Raw genomic sequence first — 17,819 nt, forward strand, 5'->3', positions numbered from 1 at the left:
TGCCAGTCCCCACTGATGTTACTTCACTGCAACGCTTCCTTGGCATGGTCAATTATCTTGGGAAGTACATTCCAAACTTCAGTGACATTGCAGCACCACTGAGGAAACTCACCCACAAAGAGACTGCATGGTGCTGGTTTCAGCAGCATCAGGAGGCATTTGACCACCTCAAATCTTGCCTATCTAGCCCACCCGTGCTGGCTTACTATGATGTCAGAGAGCCGGTCACACTCACCTGCGATGCATCATGCTATGGACTTGGAGCCGCTTGCATGCAAAATGGCAAACCTGTTGCTTTTGCATCTCGCATCCTCACTGAGACTGAAACACGATATGCTCAAATGAGAAGGAACTTTTGGCTGTCGTGTTTGCATGCACAAAATTCAAACACTATGTGTACGGAAAGCCCATAATTGTGGAAACGGACCACCAACCTCTGGTGACTATTCTCAAGAAGCCCATTCATGCAGCACCTGCCCGCCTTCAGAGAATGTTACTCCAGCTGCAGAGCTACGACATCAGCTTGGTGTACAAAAAAGGTAAACATATGTATGTAGCAGACACTCTTTCAAGAGCTCCAAACACACAAGCCACCCAGAGCCCAGCTGAAAGTGATGCTTTTCAAGTCATGTCTGTGAGTTATATCTCCACAGCCCGTCTGGAGGACCTCAGAAAGCACACAGCAGAGGATGAGACACTGCAGATCCTCAGTGCAGTTATCCAGAAAGGATGGCCCACCAGACAAAACCAGCTGCAGCCTGCTATTGAATCCTTCTTTCCCTACAGAGACGAACTAACAGTGGAGGATGGAATTGTGATAAAAGGCCATAAGGCAGTTATCCCCTTGTCTCTGCGTAAGGAATACATAAACATTGTACACAAAGGTCACCCAGGCATAGAAGCGACCAAACGCAGAGCGAGAAGCGTAATTTTCTGGCCTTCACTATCAAACGACATCACCACAGAATTGCTGTCGTGTGCCGTGTGCAACAGCACAAAGCCTCATCAACAAAAGGAACCTCTCCACCCTCACACAGTTCCAGATATCCCATGGTCCACAGTGGCTACAGACATTTTTGAATGGCATGGCCAACACTATCAGGTGCTTGTGGATTCATATTCTGGATGGTTTGAAATCGACCTCCTTCGTGACCTGACAGCAACATCTGTGATCACGAAACTGAAAAGACATTTCTCAGTTCATGGAACACCACACACAGTCATTTCTGACAATGCTAGACAATACACCTGTCAGCAATTTAAAGACTTTGCCAAACAATGGGATTTTGTCCACACCACCAGCAGCCCTGACTTTCCCCAGTCAAACGGCCTAGCCGAAAGAGCAGTACGTAGTGCTAAGCAGCTGATGGAAAAATCTCACAGAGACAAAACTGACGTCTTTCTTAACCTACTGAATTTGAGAAACATTCCCCGTGACCCAACATTAGGTTCACCTGCTGAACGCCTGATGTCACGACAGACACGTGCAGCAATCCCTATATGTACTAAACTACTGGAACCGACTGTAAGGGACACCCAACAAGTCCACGCCCAACTACTCAATAAAAAAGCCACTTTAAAGCGCTACTATGACAAGTCAAGTCGCCCACTGCAGCCTCTGGCAGAAGGACAAGTGGTCCGAATGCAGACCCCAACAGGATATGACAAGCTAGGGACTGTCAAAGAGATAGGTAAAGAGCCTCGCTCCTACATCATCCAGTTTAATGGGAAAACATACAGGAGAAACCGCCGTCACATTCTCCCTGTTGCGGAGTCGCCACCATCACCGCTCCAAACAGAGGAACCAGACTCCCAGGACACTGGCTCTTCCACAATGGACTGTATTCCTCCTACAACACATACACCTGAGCCCAACCCCATACACTCACATGGTATGTCCCCTTTACAGCCCAAACCTATCTCACACCTCCCCGCTGAGAACAGAAATGCTCAGTACACAACACGTTCAGGTCGCATCTGTAAACCCAACCCAAGATACCTGTAATGAAGGAGGAAATAATGTTTTGTGCACAGTATGTTTTACGTGGTTACCAGTATTTTGAAAAGTTATGTGTATTGAACAATTGCACTACATTTCATCTATGCACTTGATAATGCACTGTTTGTTAGTGATACAAGTACTTAGCTGTTAAAGTGATATGTTTATCCACTTTGAATTGTTTTTCTATTACAGTTTCAAGCTTTCTTGTTTACTTGAAAAGTCTGTGTCGTAAATACACACCTGAAGTTTGTCATTGCTGTTTAGTATATGAGATGTGAGCTAAAGGGAAAGGATGTAGATCATTTGACTAAATGACTGTCAAGTTTGTCTGCAGTGAGCCACCGTACTTGTGTATCTGTTTGTTGCAGCTCAGCCAATCATCACACACTATGGTGTGCGCGGTCCAAGGTTGTCAGGTGACCAACATGTCGTCTCTGGATGCTATGCTGTTGTTTATGAGTTAGCTAATAAAGTGGAAGGTTTTGTAACAATGTGTGATCCTTGACTCACACAAAGGAACAAGTTTCAACACTGCTGGTTCTTGCCAACCAGCAGCGGTCTTGTACCACGTGACCATAACAAATGACGACACGCTGGCGTCTCCCTAACAATGGCTGTAACTGTCAGAAAATCGTTTTAAAACGTAAGTTTTACCGATCAAAACTCGGATCGAAATTCACTCAAAAACCATAAGTATCTGTGTCTTAAGTTTTTATGAAGTCTTAAAGATGTTATGTTACGCCTGTAACTCACTGTGGGTTTCTATCTAAAAAGAACGACAGAGAGCTGGCTGTTTTCCACTGTTTACTTCCTTAGCTTGAACCTGACATTCCCCCACTCAAATCCCCCCGTATTACCCCAGATTCCTCACCAACGTTCCCTTACAAAACAGAAGAGCCTAACAATATTTTATGGCCGCTAGAACAAAATTAGGAGAGAGAGCATCAACACACGTCTAACCTCATCAGAAGCCGTCCGGCTTTTGCCGGGAATACACAGCTTTGTCACATATGCCTCGGATGTGTGCGCCACTAATTAATGACCCCTCGCTACAACAGGTAACTGGAACCATATACAGACAAATATGAACTTCTGGGCTAAAAAAACACAGAAATAACCCAAAAGTAATAACAGAGATAATATCCATATTTTGAGAAGGTTCACCAAAAAAAATTATATTCAATTATTTACTCAGCTACAACCCAAACCACATCAATGAATATTTATAAACTGGTTGCTTACCTCATTTATTGCTTTAGCAATCTCGCACTCCAGTTTGGAATCCTGCACCCGTCCTCTCCTTATTCCATTTAGGGCGCAAAATTTTCGGATGTTAGATATGGATACGCCTTTGTTAACTCCACATTCAAAGCGAAGATAATTTGAAATATCATCATCAGAATGCCCATTTTGCATCATGTTTTGAATTATTTCGCCGTAGGGTGACAGCCTAGACTCCGACATTGCATCAACTACGAACTTGAATTGTCCTGTCCTATCGTCTTCTATATTACTACTTCTTCATCTGACGTTTTACGTAGCGTTTTTCCCGCTTTTTTCCACATCAGTTTCCGGAGGCAGCAAACCGCCAAAATGTTTTACGTCAGTGACTGACGAGCAGGTGAACTTCTAGCATCACCCACCCATCGCTCTTGGTACCGCCAACAATTGCAGCATCAGCAGCATTATCCTTTGGGAAAGAATGGAGACTTTCGTGCTGTATAGGGAAAACCAGAGGATTACTCTCAGACTGGATGATATGCGTGTAGAAAGAATTGCACGCATTTTCCAGGTAGGTTTTTTGTTAGTTTTTGTTATCCTGTGTAGTATCCTGAGCAGCAATGATGTGTTGAGGATGAAGAAAAAGCTCCGCGCAGAGTCTTGATTGTATATAAAAAGTTTTATTACAAAACTGCCCACAGCAAAATGTTTCACCGCCAAAATTTTGTTTAAAAGCGCACGCACTGGGGTCTGTTCTTACATAAAGGTTTTTTGCGCGCTTGCGCCAAACAGTGCTCCAGAGGTGCCGCAGGTCTCCGTTTTGGAGATAGTTTTTCTTGGTCCAGTGTTTTTTGTTTTGTTTGGATTTGTTTTTTGCCCACCCCATTGAACTAACGACTGCATTCTTTCTGTAGGTCAACGTGCCCAGTATGTACCTGACGGATGCAGCAAATGTTGCCATTTTCCCTGTTGAGGATGGTAGTTTCAGCTCCCTGGACCTGCGTGACCATGACCACTATGAGGTCCATGGAGAAGCTGGGCAGACCCAAGAGATGGGGGCAGCACCAGTCCATGCACCAGCCGCAGGCTCATCTCGCCAATTTGCCTTTCGGAGTGGCCCACCAGTCACTGCAAACATGAGCGTGCTGACAAGATCGGTTTCCACTCCAAGGTCATTTCACAGGTAGGGACATATGGTAGCTTAAAGTTATGGTGGTAATGGTTAATACCGCTCAAGTTAATAATTTACAATCTAATTTTAAGCTAACAGCATAGTGGATGTAAACAACATATTACTAAAGACAGAAGCATGGTGTAGCGGACGCTATAATGTATTGTTTACAGGTTACTATGACAACTAGAGATATGAGTTTCTTCGTCAATTGGTTTATAATGGAACGGCTGTTTAGAGAAATAATTAACATGATATTGTAGTTTGGAATGTTTATTTTATTTGTACTTCGTGCTTAAAAGAAAACATTTATTTATCTGTTTTTGCTTTGATAAGTTACGTGATCGCACGACCCGGAAGAGCATGTAGCGGAAGTGCAGGTAAATAAAAGAGTAGCGGGAGAACGGGAGAGATGTACGTGAAGCGGCGACGGGAGCAGAAAAAGAGGTTGTAAAACAGCAATTAAGAGACAAGGACTCCCTGAAATATCATTCTACTGCTGGTCAAATAGGCGCACACGGTAAACTTTGTCTCGCTATTCCTTTATTGATCTGTTACTTGCTGGAAAAGCATTATTTATGTTTAATGTTATTATGAATGTGAGTGTGACACCGTATTTGTATATGGTTTTAGTTTTCACGGTGTTCCATGGCTGCCACGACCTGAAAGAAAGGAATAAATTACCGTGGACATCAGTACGAAGCGTGAAGTCCTTTTTTTGAGCGGACCACAGTAGCTACACATGGTGCATTTAGAGTTTTACATGGGCTCACACGCTGGGTTGTTTGACCAAATGAATGCAGTTATGTAGCTTGGTTTGCTTCATTCATTACAGGGCCATTCATGTGTCCGACGTGGTGGAGGGGAAACTACTTTCAAGGAGAGTGGTCATGGTGCGGTTTACGGAGGCGGAGGCAACTGTGTCCATCATCATACACAAACTAAAGGTTGCCATGGCAGACGATGAAGACTACACCCTCACTGACACCGCCGGCAATGAAATTGTCGAATCGGAAGGGACAACAGGTAAATAAAATATTTTATTATTTAATTTATATTTAGCCTACACCAAATGCATACGAAAAAATAGCATAACATCAATGGTCAGAAAGTAGAGGCTTTAGGCCTACATTACTCTTTACTTTTGTTAACTTCTCTCTTTGTCTGTCTTTTTTTTTCTGCATTTCTTTTTTGAAGGATCAATGTACTGGAAGCAAAGTGCACGAAAAAATTTTGCCATCAAGACTAGCACTTTCCAGCAGTGGCGCAGGCGGCATTCCAGCCACAGGTATTGTTTAGATACCAACACAAGATTTGCTTGTGAAAGGTTGGTTTGGGTTTTTGGGGGTTGACATTGTACTTTTCAGTGCCTTGCCACTGTGGATCAGTTGTTGCCCGCCCAGACACCAGCTAGGTCCGGTGTGGGAGTATCTAGTTGGCCAAAGCACTCTTAATGTTGACTTTACATGTTCACATCATGCCATTGTGCGTTTCCTTTGAGGTCTCGTCCAGACCACTATCAAGTTAAACTATGAATCATAACTTCTCCATTTTATTTAATTTTTCCTTGTCATCGTTCAAACTTTTACAATACAATCATTCTCAGATAAATTATACACAGTATACTAATTTCTCAAATGGCTTGAATTTTTTTAAATTTAATAACAATATGCTTAATGTGACAAATGCAGAAATGAAGATGTTCAGAGGCTGCAGGACCAAGTGGAGGAACTGCTGGAGGCATCCCAAGGGCTGGGGGAAGTCACACGGAATATTGATACCCTTGTGACCCTCAGCCGCAACCTGTCTCCAGTGTGGCTGGAATTTAAACAAGCCTTCATATGTTTGGTCTGCAGAGGTACTGCTTCCATTCTGCATGTTTGAATATTACTGGTTGGCATAATATCAAATGTAGCAGTATCAATGTTTTGTCTTGAAATTATGAATTTAGGAGAAAAAGGAAAACAAAGAATTGAAAACACACCAGGCTATTCAAGTTGCTTCATATATGTTGATTGGGAAGTCTTATCTGCATGAATTGATGAAACTATTTGGATAAGAAGTGAAACAGCCAAGACAAAATAAGTCCAGTTGTCTAGTTTGAAATGCCTTGAAAGGACTCTATTCTCATCCAGATCCCTTCATGCTAATCAGTACATTATTTTTACATACCTGTATTTCTTTTTCCAGCTACCATGACTCGGCCCATGTTTACATCCTGCTGTCGGAGCCTGGTGGGGTGTGTGGATTGTGTACGAGAGTGGGAACGAAATTCTAATCAGTGCCTCAAGTGCAGGGGAGACCTGCCTACCTACACTGAGGTAGCAGGACTGTCTGCAGCACTAGACTGCCTGAGGTCAACTCAGTAGTTGTGACAAAATGGGCTATTGTCACAGCTTCACTACTTCCGGAAATTAACTGTACACATTCATTTCCTGTCTTGCATTATTGGGCAAACTGATTAATCCAGGTGTGTCTGGTTGAGACTGCTGCAACAAGACACACCTGGATTTATCAGTTTGCCCAATAATGCAAGACAGGAAATGAATGTACACAGTTAATTTCAGGAAGTAGTGGAGCTGTGAAAACAGCACATTGGAATATTTTATGTTATATGTTCACATTTATGTTTTATTTAGGGTTACGGTGTATTAGTTAAGTTTGTTAAGTTTGCTTGTTAAGTTTAACTTTTGAGGCTTTATTAAAGAGATAGTTGTTTTTTCTCATATCTTTGGTCTCAATTTCTTTAATCTTCTCAGTCATTCAAAGAAAAGTATAACTGTAGCAATGCAGGGACAAAGACTACAGGTGTTACAGTAAACATGCTCTCACAGATTAGAATAATATTGGTTCATGATGAAGATATAAGCAACATAGATCACGAAAAATGATGTATCCATTTTATTTAATTTTTCCTTATCATTCCAACTTTTACAATACAATCATTCTCAGATAAATTATACACAGTATATTAATTTCTCAAATGGCTTCAATTTTTTAAATTTAACAATATGCTTAATGTGACAAATGCAGAAATGAACACGTCCAGAGGAAGAACAAGAAAAATGGTGAAGGGTGCCGTGAAGACTACTTTATTTTTTACAGGCAAAATGGTTGCTATCCTCAGGAATAGCAGAATCTGCAATGCAATTGAAGATGAAAACATCTAGCACAATTTATAGCTATAAAAGACAATAAAACTGACCATTGGCTTGTAATGAGTGAAGAGAAGGATGGATTGGTTGATTATTACAGTGGTAAGTAGTACAGTGGTACAGTGATAGCTCCTCAGACTACAGGACAAATGATGCCATTTTCCCCATGAAGTAGAGTGTGGTTTACCCCTTCTTGCGGTTGGTGTTCTTGCAGCATACCCTCCGAAAGACGGTAAGAGACTCGACTGATGGTTTCAAGTTTATTGCCACAAGCAACTCCATATACCAACGTGAGAACTGACAAAATAAAGAAAAATAAAACATCGCATTTCAGTCTCGCAACTCATCTATAATAAATCACAATGCGCTCTAAATCTTAGCAACAGATAAGTTCGCTAATACTGAGCAAAATGCTAGCACTGTTTTCCGATTATCAATGAAGTTATAACCATAAGCATAACACATACACACACACTAACCTTGTGCCTCTTTGGGGGGTTGCAAAACAAATATGCTCAACATTCGATGCCTTATCCCTTACTGTACCTTGAACTTTTATCTTTTACGTTAGCTCATTCATTCCGTAATGAAGTGACTGGAATTCCCGGAAAAAACGATAGACGGGAAATAAAAGGTAGTCTTCAAATAAAATCATGGCGATATAAATCTGAACCATTAACTCCAAAACGTGCAGAAATATACGCACAAAGCAGATAAAATGACATTTGTTAGCAAAACCCATATCATAAAACTCAGCACATATAAAGATTATGTCACAAAAATGCATTTCAAACGAGACTTTCGTTTTATAAGGCAAACACACAAACACACAAGCTACCATCTGGTGGACAAAATGAGACACAGCAAGCATAAAACAAAGTGGGTTTACTACAGTTCTGATCCCGGACAAGTTTGTTCTCCAGGAGATAATTATTTGTTCCTGTGGCAGTCAGTTAAAACTAGGTCTATGCAATTACCATTAATAATCATAACAGCCTAATAATAATAAGAAGAATAAGTCAGTATAGCAGCTTTCATGCAGGAATTGCAGCTCAAAGAGCGTCACAGGAATGGCCACAATAGGGCGCGGGCACTTTTGAGTGAATCTTACATGTATTGCATTGGTTAGTGAAGAAGTCAGAGAAAAGCCATTAACCCAGATCACATTAACCCAGATCAATGTATTAATTGCCTGATAGGGGATGGTTGGTGGCAACATTAAGGAATGGCGACACCTGCTGGTCATTTTATATACCTACTTTCAGCGCGCCTCTTCGGCCTCTTCTTGGGTGTTTAATCCAATAAATAGGCTATCTTTCGCTCATTCAATCAATAAATAGCCTACTATCGTGCAAACTCTGTACTGTGTACACGACTTGCTTTGATTTAGAGTTAGGGGAAGTACAGTGGGGGCAGGCAATACAATGAAAGTCAGTCTGTCTATGAATGCCAGCGCAAGAGCTTTATTGTGATGGGCAGGAGCTTTATTGTGCACCGGTGGGCTCCGAAGCCCCGCCCACCAATAAAACGAAATATGGAGTCGTATTTTCATTTAGGGGGTGAAAACGAAAAAACGAACCGTTTCCTGATTTTGTCCGGTGGACAAGGTACGTTTTATCCGTTTGTTTCCTGGCTGTAAAAGACACAAGCAGAAACAAAAAATCAAGCCGTTTTTTCGTTTTTTCGTTTTGAGCAAAAAACAAAAAAAAAATCAGGAAACGGACAAGGTACGTTTTATCCGTTTGATTCCCGGCTGTAAAACACACAAGCAGAAACAAAAAAACAAGCCGTTTTTTCGTTTTTTCGTTTTGAGCAAAAAACAAAAAAACAGGAAACGGTTCGTTTTTTCGTTTTTTCGTTTTGACCAAAAAAACAAAAAACCAGGAAACGGTTTGTTTTTTCGTTTTTTCGTTTTCACCCCCAAAATGAAAATACGACTCCATATTTCGTTTTATTGGTGGGCGGGGCTTCGGAGCCCACCGGTGCACAATAAAGCTCCTGTCCATCACAATAAAGCTCTTGCGCTCGCAGGCATAGACAGACTGACTTTCATTGTATTGCTGCCCCCACTGCACTTCCCCGAACTCTAAATCAAAGGAAGTCGTGTACACAGTAATGACAGTCATAACCAGTGGTGTAGTCTAGTTTTTTCTACTGGGTATACTCCAACCTCATAAACCAAAGCCAGGTCAGGTTCTCATATATGTGCGCGTGCACTCACACACACACACACACACACACACACACACACACACACACACACACACACACACACACACACACACACACACACACACACACACACACACACACACACACACACACACACACACACACGTTTGTTTTTCTATACCGGTGGGGACTTACCATTGACTCCCATTCATATCTAACTCCTAACCCTAACCCTAACCTTAACCATCACCAAATCAATGCCTAACCCTAAACAGACGTTTTTGCACTTTTACATTTTTTATTAACAACAATATGGCCAAGAAAACGGTGTTGCCACCCGTGGGGACCTCATTTTAGGTCCCCACCGTAAGACAAGTCCCCACCTTTATAGCAAATAGTCAGGTCAAAGTCCCCACCGGTATAGCAGAAACAAGTACACACACACACACACACACACACACACACACACACACACACACACACACACACACACACACACACACACACACACACACACACACACACACACACACACACACACACACACACACACACACACACACACACACAGCAGCAGCAGCTCCTTTATTTCAAACTACCAATTAGATACTTATAGACATTATAGCGTCAGCAGCTCCTCCTCCTGCCATCAGGTAGACCTGATGTTTCCTCTTCATCAGGTAGAGCTGATGTTTCCTCTTCATCAGGTAGAGCTGATGTTTCCTCTTCATCAGGTAGACCTGATGTTTCCTCTTCATCAGGTAGAGCTGATGTTTCCTCTTCATCAGGTAGAGCTGATGTTTCCTCTCCATCAGGTAGAGCTGATGTTTCCTCTCCATCAGGTAGAGCTGATGTTTCCTCTTCATCAGGTAGACCTGATGTTTCCTCTTCATCAGGCTCCCTTTCCTAAACGTTAACCTTATCTCCAGCTGTAGTGTTCCCTAAAGCGGCAGTATCCACAGGACAAGCACCAGGCTTATTAAAACACTGAAATAGTTTCATTTAGCTTTGCTTTCTTTTTCTTATTTTTTCTCCACTGACTGATGTTGGGTCATTAGAAGTTCTAGACTCATGTCCCTCTTCTTCTAAGCCAGGGGTATTCAGCTAAAATTCAGAGAGGTCCAGTCAGCAAAGGTCCAGAACATCATAATGTCTAACTTGAGTTACTGTGATATATGCTGATGTAACCTGGTAGTTTTATTAGAGTCTGCCTGTAATCAAAAACTGACCGTCAAATAAATTCAGTACGGTTCAAGAACATTTTGACATTTATTAATAAATAACTTATATGTAACTGTATATCTTAAAATAAAGTGCGGAACTTAAAAAAGCATGACTGAACAACCTGAACCAACTTCTATACATCTTTAACAATAATTAAATCTCATAAATGTAAACATTTGAACACTTTTACATTTTTGTCTGTCTCATATCACTCCCCTAATATCTCTGCAGCAAACAGGAACAGGAAACATCAGCTCTACCTGATGAAGAGGAAACATCAGCTCTACCTGATGAAGAGGAAACATCAGCTCTACCTGATGAAGAGGAAACATCAGCTCTACCTGATGAAGAGGAAACATCAGCTCTACCTGATGAAGAGGAAACATCAACTCTACCTGATGGCAGGAGGAGGAGCTGCTGACGCTATAATGTCTATAAGTATCTAATTGGTAGTTTGAAATAAAGGAGCTGCTGCTGCGTGTGTGTGTGTGTGTGTGTGTGTGTGTGTGTGTGTGTGTGTGTGAGTGTGAGTGTGAGTGCACGCGCACATATATGAGAACCTGACCTGGCTTTGGTTTATGAGGTTGGAGTATACCCAGTAGAAAAAACTAGACTACACCACTGGTTATGACTGTCATTACTGTGTACACGACTTGCTTTGATTTAGAGTTAGGGGAAGTGCAGTGGGGGCAGGCAATACAATGAAAGTCAGTCTGTCTATGAATGCCAGCGCAAGAGCTTTATTGTGATGGGCAGGAGCTTTACTGTGCACTGGCAGGCTCCGAAGCCCCGCCCACCAATGAAACGGAATATGGAGTCGTATTTTCATTTTGGGGTGAAAACGAAAAAACGAAAAAACGAACCGTTTCCTGTTTTTTTTGTTTTTTTGTTCAAAACGAAAAAACGAAAAAAACGGCTTTATTTTTTGTTTCTGCTTGTGTCTTTTATAACCAGGAAACAAACGGATAAAACGTACCTTGTCCGGCCCCTGACCATGAGCTTGAATCTGTGGAGTGTCTGTATAATATCAGTACAATGGAGGTGGTGGTAGTGCGCGGTGCATTCAGGGACCTCATAGTTCCTCTATCAGCTTCTCTCTCGCTCAACGGTGTCACAGCACTCCCTCACTCTGGCCGGACAAAACTGAACATCTAGTTTTGTGCCCTGTAGTATTGAAAAGAGCACGTCTGAATACTCAGAAATGTCATTAAATAGTAAAGTCTTTTACCGGATGTGACAGGCTTGCCAGCTCAGGAATTGCCCGACCTTTCTTAATGATGTTCAGCTTTTCTTGAAAAGTCCATCTTGAAAATGACTCTGACAATAGATCTGCAACCAAATCCATTTCTTCTCCTCCTTCAGCCACTGTGGGTTGAAGAAACAGCTTTTAAATCAACACATTTATATCTCTGTCTGTGCAGCTACATCGCTACAGATGCACTTTGCTGGCTCTGGCTAAACTCTCTGACTGTCCAATCAAAGGGTGTGAATATGCTGAGGCCTGCTCGGGGCCTTGGTGTCACCAACTCAAAATCTGATTGGTTGAAGCAACAGTTTAATCGGCCTCCAGGCAGATTTCTTTGACTTTGACTCTGCCTGGCAACAAATTCATGTCTGAAATGTGATTGGCTAAAAAATACTGGTCTGGAAGCAGCGCGACCAGGGGAAAGGCTATGAAAGGAAGCAGACAGACCATTTGGAATGATTGACAAGTATTCTTGGAGAAAATATAATTAATATCAGTCTATGATTCAGACATTGACGGCCCACCACTCATGAAAACAAATAAAAACCACTGAATGGGAAGGTGTGTCCAGACGTCTGTGTGTAAAAAGAAATGAATCTAAGGACCGGGTCTTTACTCTGGATCACTTTAAACAGGAAATCATTAATGTTCTGGTGTGTTCTCAGCAGCATGTCTCCTCTGGTAAAAACACACATTCAGACTGGCAAGGGAGGCTGACTGTAAGTGTTAGCGTAGCACTTAGCTTTACTCCCTCCCTGGCTAGAAAACACATGTACGACCAAAATAAAATAAAAAAATTCACAAAACTGAGTTAAAATAATCTTCACACTGGATAAAATCACCCACTACACAAAGACACAAATAATAACTGATAAAACCTTCTGTCAGACTGGTTTGCCTGTGGCTAGAGGTGTGTCTAGGTCGTCCAACTGGTTAAACTCGTGTTTGTAAAAATGAACCGTGAGTCAAATCAAACTTGACTTCTTTACTGTTGATACACAATTTACACACAAAGTGTGTGATGGATGACAGGTTGGTTCTTCGTGTAAAATAGATTTTGGATTGAAAAGTCATTTAAGCTGCTTTATTTTGGAGGCGGGTTATTTTTTACCATTAGGGGGTATTCAGGACGTGGAGACAACAGGAGGGTTAAACGTTTACTTCTAAACAAGGGACAGTGTTCGTAATGATCTCAAAGAGGACAGTCTGAAAGAGACCAAACTCATGGAGGCAGATATTTGTTGATTTTTGACAATAGCATTCAATAAAAATAAAAGTTGAACACAAAAGTAAATCAGCTCTATGAGTCCTGCTGTGAAATCTATGACCTCCTGATAGACACTAACAGAAGCAGATATAGCACAGATATATCCCATAAACTGGACATATTTCTCTTTGTGCCTTGGTAAAATATGTATTAATTTTAGGATTTCATGCCATTACACTATGAAGTGAGCTCCACCTCCTGACTGAATTGTCTTCCTTCTTTCTTCAACTCTTTTTCCACTTCACTGAGATTTCACACAGACATCATCTGCAGGGTTCACAGAAATACTGAGCACATTTAGAGCTTACTGAGAACCTTTATGGAGGAACCCAGCATTAATACACCTCTGCTTTAAACTGGGATCAGCTCAGCTTTGTTAGCATCATTAAAGCTGTAAAACCATGAAACATTCACACTGAAGGTTGCTGCTGCTTAACGTAGCGACACACACAGATCATTCCATGCTCTGATCGTCTGATAGGAAGCCAGGGGCGTATTTAGTCATTTGGGGGCCTAAGGCAAACCCAGTCACTGGGGCCCTCGACATCCTCCTACTACACTGACAAACGTTTTATTCTCACCTCAACACGTCTTCAGTGTGGCAGCAGCAGCAGGTCCAGCCTGGATTTCCTTGTATGTTGTGTTACTAAAAAAAGAAGACACCACAAAAGATAACAAGGTCAATTATAAGAACAAAAATTTTAACAGTATCATTTTATCAAATTTACCTTTTGTCTTTCTTTCCTTCTCCTTTTTCTTTTTCTTTGCAATGTTTTCTTCTCTCCTCAGTTTCTAGTTACATAACCCTTTTCATAGATCATATATAATATTTATCACTAAACAAAGATTTTTGAATTAACTAAAAAGTGTCAATTTGAGGGGATAAATATTTAAATGAATCATCTCAATACTTTTACTGTAATTGATAAGAGCATTCATCAACATTTAATACAGTTTACCATCTTGACCAATTTAATGCTCACATCTTAGTGAAAAGCGTCCCCTTCGTCACTCTCCACTTCATCTCCTCCTGGGCTGACACTGAGCAGTGTCTGGCTCTTTCTGTTGTCCTCCTGCATTTGGGATCACCCTGAAAAAGGTTGATACTTTTGGTAGTTTTGATAAAAGCTGTTGGTTTTCCTCTCCCCTCCTCTTCTCTGCTCCACTGGGATAACTCCTCTTCACCTTACTCACCTCTCACCTCTCAAAACCGCCAACAAGTTTGTTTTGCTGCCGTCTTCCTGAATCAAGCCTGCACGTGTGCAGTAACATGGAATAGTCCATTGCGTGAGAAAGGAGGGGGGAGGCAATCATGATAGCAATAGATCAACCATTTTTATGTGTTTTTAGGAGCGCAAATTTAGATAAAACAATAATAATTGCTTCAAATCGAAGACACTTTTATTAATCAGTTTTTATGAGACGTTTGGGGGTCCCTGGAAATCTCGGGGCTCCAGGCAATTCAATATAACGTTTATTTAACCAGGTTTGACCCATTGAGATCCAAGATCTCTTTTACAAGAGAGACATGGCCAAGATTGGCAGCACATAAAGTTTCAACACGTTACAAATACAGATAAAAAATGCAAATAACATACAATTTATAATTGGATTTTAAAACTTAGTTAAAAGAGTTCAAAGGATTAGACAAACACTTCAGTTAAATTGGACATTTGCACTCCTGAAGCCTGGGTGTAATGAAGTTTATCATAGACTTAAAAACATTCAGAGATACCAAACTTTGGAGTTTGAGCTCTGATTGCAACATGTTCCATGCAGTTGGAGCAGAAAGTCTAAAAGCTTTCTTCTCCATTTCTGTTCTGACCTTAGGAACAGTGAAATGTAAAAAGTCCTGAGATCAGAGACTGTAGGACCTATTAGATGGAATTAAAAGGAGTGATAAATAAGGTGGAGTCATCTGAAGAATGGCCTTGTAAATCAGCACAGACCAATGGCCAAGCCGGCGCACATTTAATGAAGGCCAATTTACTTTACTGTGTAAGACACAATGATGAGTTGAAACTCCACAGTTTGTGATAAACCTCAGAGCACCATGATACACACAATCCAGCATGTGGAGGGATTGATCGGAGGCATTCATATACAACACATCACCATAATCGATAATTGGAAGAAAAGTTGACTCTACCAGTTTCTGTTTCACTCTAAAGGAAAAGCAAGAAAAAATAAAATCCAAGTAAAAGCTTCAGTCTCTTTACAGTGTATTGAATATGTGCCTTAAAGGACAGGTGGTCATCAGTTAAGAACTCCAGATATTTAAAGGTGGATACAAGTTCAATCTGTTGGCCGCTGCTGGTAATGATGGCAGACTGACTTGATCTTGCTGATTTAGAGTTAGTGAAAAACATCAATTTTGTTTTATCAACATTTAGAACAAGTTGCAATTGGCAAAGTTGTTCTTGTATTCTATTAAATGCATTCTGCAGGTGTGCAAACACTTCTGCAGGTGTGGGTGCAGAGTAATATATGACTGTGTCATCAGCATAAAAGTGAAAGGTTGCATTAGGAATATTCAGTCCAATATTATTTATATACAAAATAAATAACAAAGGCTCAAGTACTGAACCTTGGGGCACCCCCTTGTAGACAAACTGAGCCTCAGAAACACCATCTAGCTGCACAGCCTGGGTTCTGTCTTTAAGATAGCTTGCGAACCATCTCACTGCATGTGCTGAAAACCCAACTGCTGTAAGGCGCTCAGTCAGAATACCATGGTCCACAGTATCAAAGACCTTAGAGAAGTCAATAAAAAGAGAAAGACAGCACTGCTTATTATCTAAGGCTTCAATTATGTCATTCATAACCTTCAAGGTTGCAGTGGTAGTACTGTGTTTTTTGTGAAATCCTGACTGGGAATTCAATAGAATAGAATTACTGGCCAGGTATTATTTTATTTGTTCACTGACAAGGAATTCAAATACCTTAGCCAGAACAGACAATTGCCTGCGTTTGCCCAATGGTAAGTCCGCCCTTGTAGGAAGCATGGAAAGGAAGCAGCATTTGGATGCGTTTTTCTCTCCTGTCAGACAGTAAGGCTAAATGCAGTATTTGTCAAAAAATATTTCTTTTAAGTCAGGCTCCATATTTGCACAGACAGCTGAAAACTCAACATCCAACAGTAAAAGTGGCAGAGGCGAGAAGAGAGCCAGATGACAATGAAGTCTCTGAAAATGCCAGTGCTTCTTTCAGAATAATTCAAACTCATATTGGTGGGCTATCTAAATTCATTCCTCCCAGTTATTATTTCCAAGATAAAACGAGTTAAGGCCAGACTGGCTTCTTAAAACTTAATAAAAATGAGACAGTTTTTGAACGGCTCTTTGAAAGGAACGGCTCACCAAGATCCGGCTCCCCTCAAAGAGCCAGAAATCCCATCTCTGTTCTACACATTAACTTTATGCCAAATTATCACTTAAAGTCTACTAACTATTCATAACTTCCTGCAGTGTAGATTAGAAAAATAACCTCCCAGAATATGAATTTAAATATAATAACTGTAGTGTTCATCGTGACTTTGGTGATATCTGGAAGGTTATTTTTCCAATCTACACTGCAGGAATACGTACTACATCGTGAAATAAACAACGTTAATCATTAGAGAGTAGATTTACTGTTTTCTCAAGTTTAACTTCAGAGACTCAACAGATATTCAGGACTACTGACAACACAGAACCTTAACCTTACTGTTTGAATCACATTTAGGTTTTCTAAACGTTACGTTAATGTCAACCAACGTCTCCACTGACAGTTTTATTAACTAAATGTACCACACTACACAAACACAACACACTTCAGCTGTTTACATGAAACACAACACAAACATCGTTAGCAGCTAGCTCAGTTAGCATCGCTAACATTAAACCTAATATTTACTGGATGCTAACTCTCTTCTCTGGTCAACACATACACAAACTCCATCGACATCTGCAGTGCATGGCACACATTATCTGACACTACAGGTGTATATAAAGTGCAAAACCAGCACCAATAAGAAAATAAACATTAACTTACCGAACTAGCAGAGTCCTTTCAGTGTCTAATGGTAGAATCAGTCGAAACCCCAGGGTGACATGGCTTCACTTGAGCCGTGGTAGGAGCTGGCATCAGGCAGGAATCCTGTGATCAGGTAGGACTGAACTCTTTGGTATTTTTCATTTCAAGGTGGACTGAAAAAGATACAAGCAAAGACAAAATTTTTCTTTTCATGTATTTATTTCTCTTTATATTTCCACATTTATTTATGTATTTATTTATTTATTGACTTATTTACTTATTTATTTATATTTTAATGTGGCACTCTTGTGACTCCCTAGTAATTTGCTTTTTATTTTATTCTTTTA

At 40.8% G+C, this 17,819-nt stretch overlaps 1 protein-coding gene and 1 long non-coding RNA gene across 2 annotated transcripts in view; both read right to left on the minus strand.

Annotated features, from left to right (window-relative positions):
- Nucleotides 1–17,819, minus strand: part of LOC110971967 (histone H2B-like) — a 106,787-nt gene that overhangs the window by 52,551 nt on the left and 36,417 nt on the right. The window lies entirely within an intron of this gene.
- On the minus strand, nucleotides 7,299–17,644 carry LOC127530701 (uncharacterized). Its single transcript, XR_007937384.1, has 5 exons — nucleotides 17,491–17,644; nucleotides 14,442–14,548; nucleotides 14,040–14,104; nucleotides 12,174–12,310; nucleotides 7,299–7,846 (listed from the first exon to the last, which is right to left on the minus strand). It is a non-coding gene; the product is annotated as an uncharacterized LOC127530701 (long non-coding RNA).

Source organism: Acanthochromis polyacanthus, chromosome 17 (assembly GCF_021347895.1).
Source record: "Acanthochromis polyacanthus isolate Apoly-LR-REF ecotype Palm Island chromosome 17, KAUST_Apoly_ChrSc, whole genome shotgun sequence".
Taxonomy (NCBI): Eukaryota; Metazoa; Chordata; class Actinopteri; family Pomacentridae; genus Acanthochromis; species Acanthochromis polyacanthus.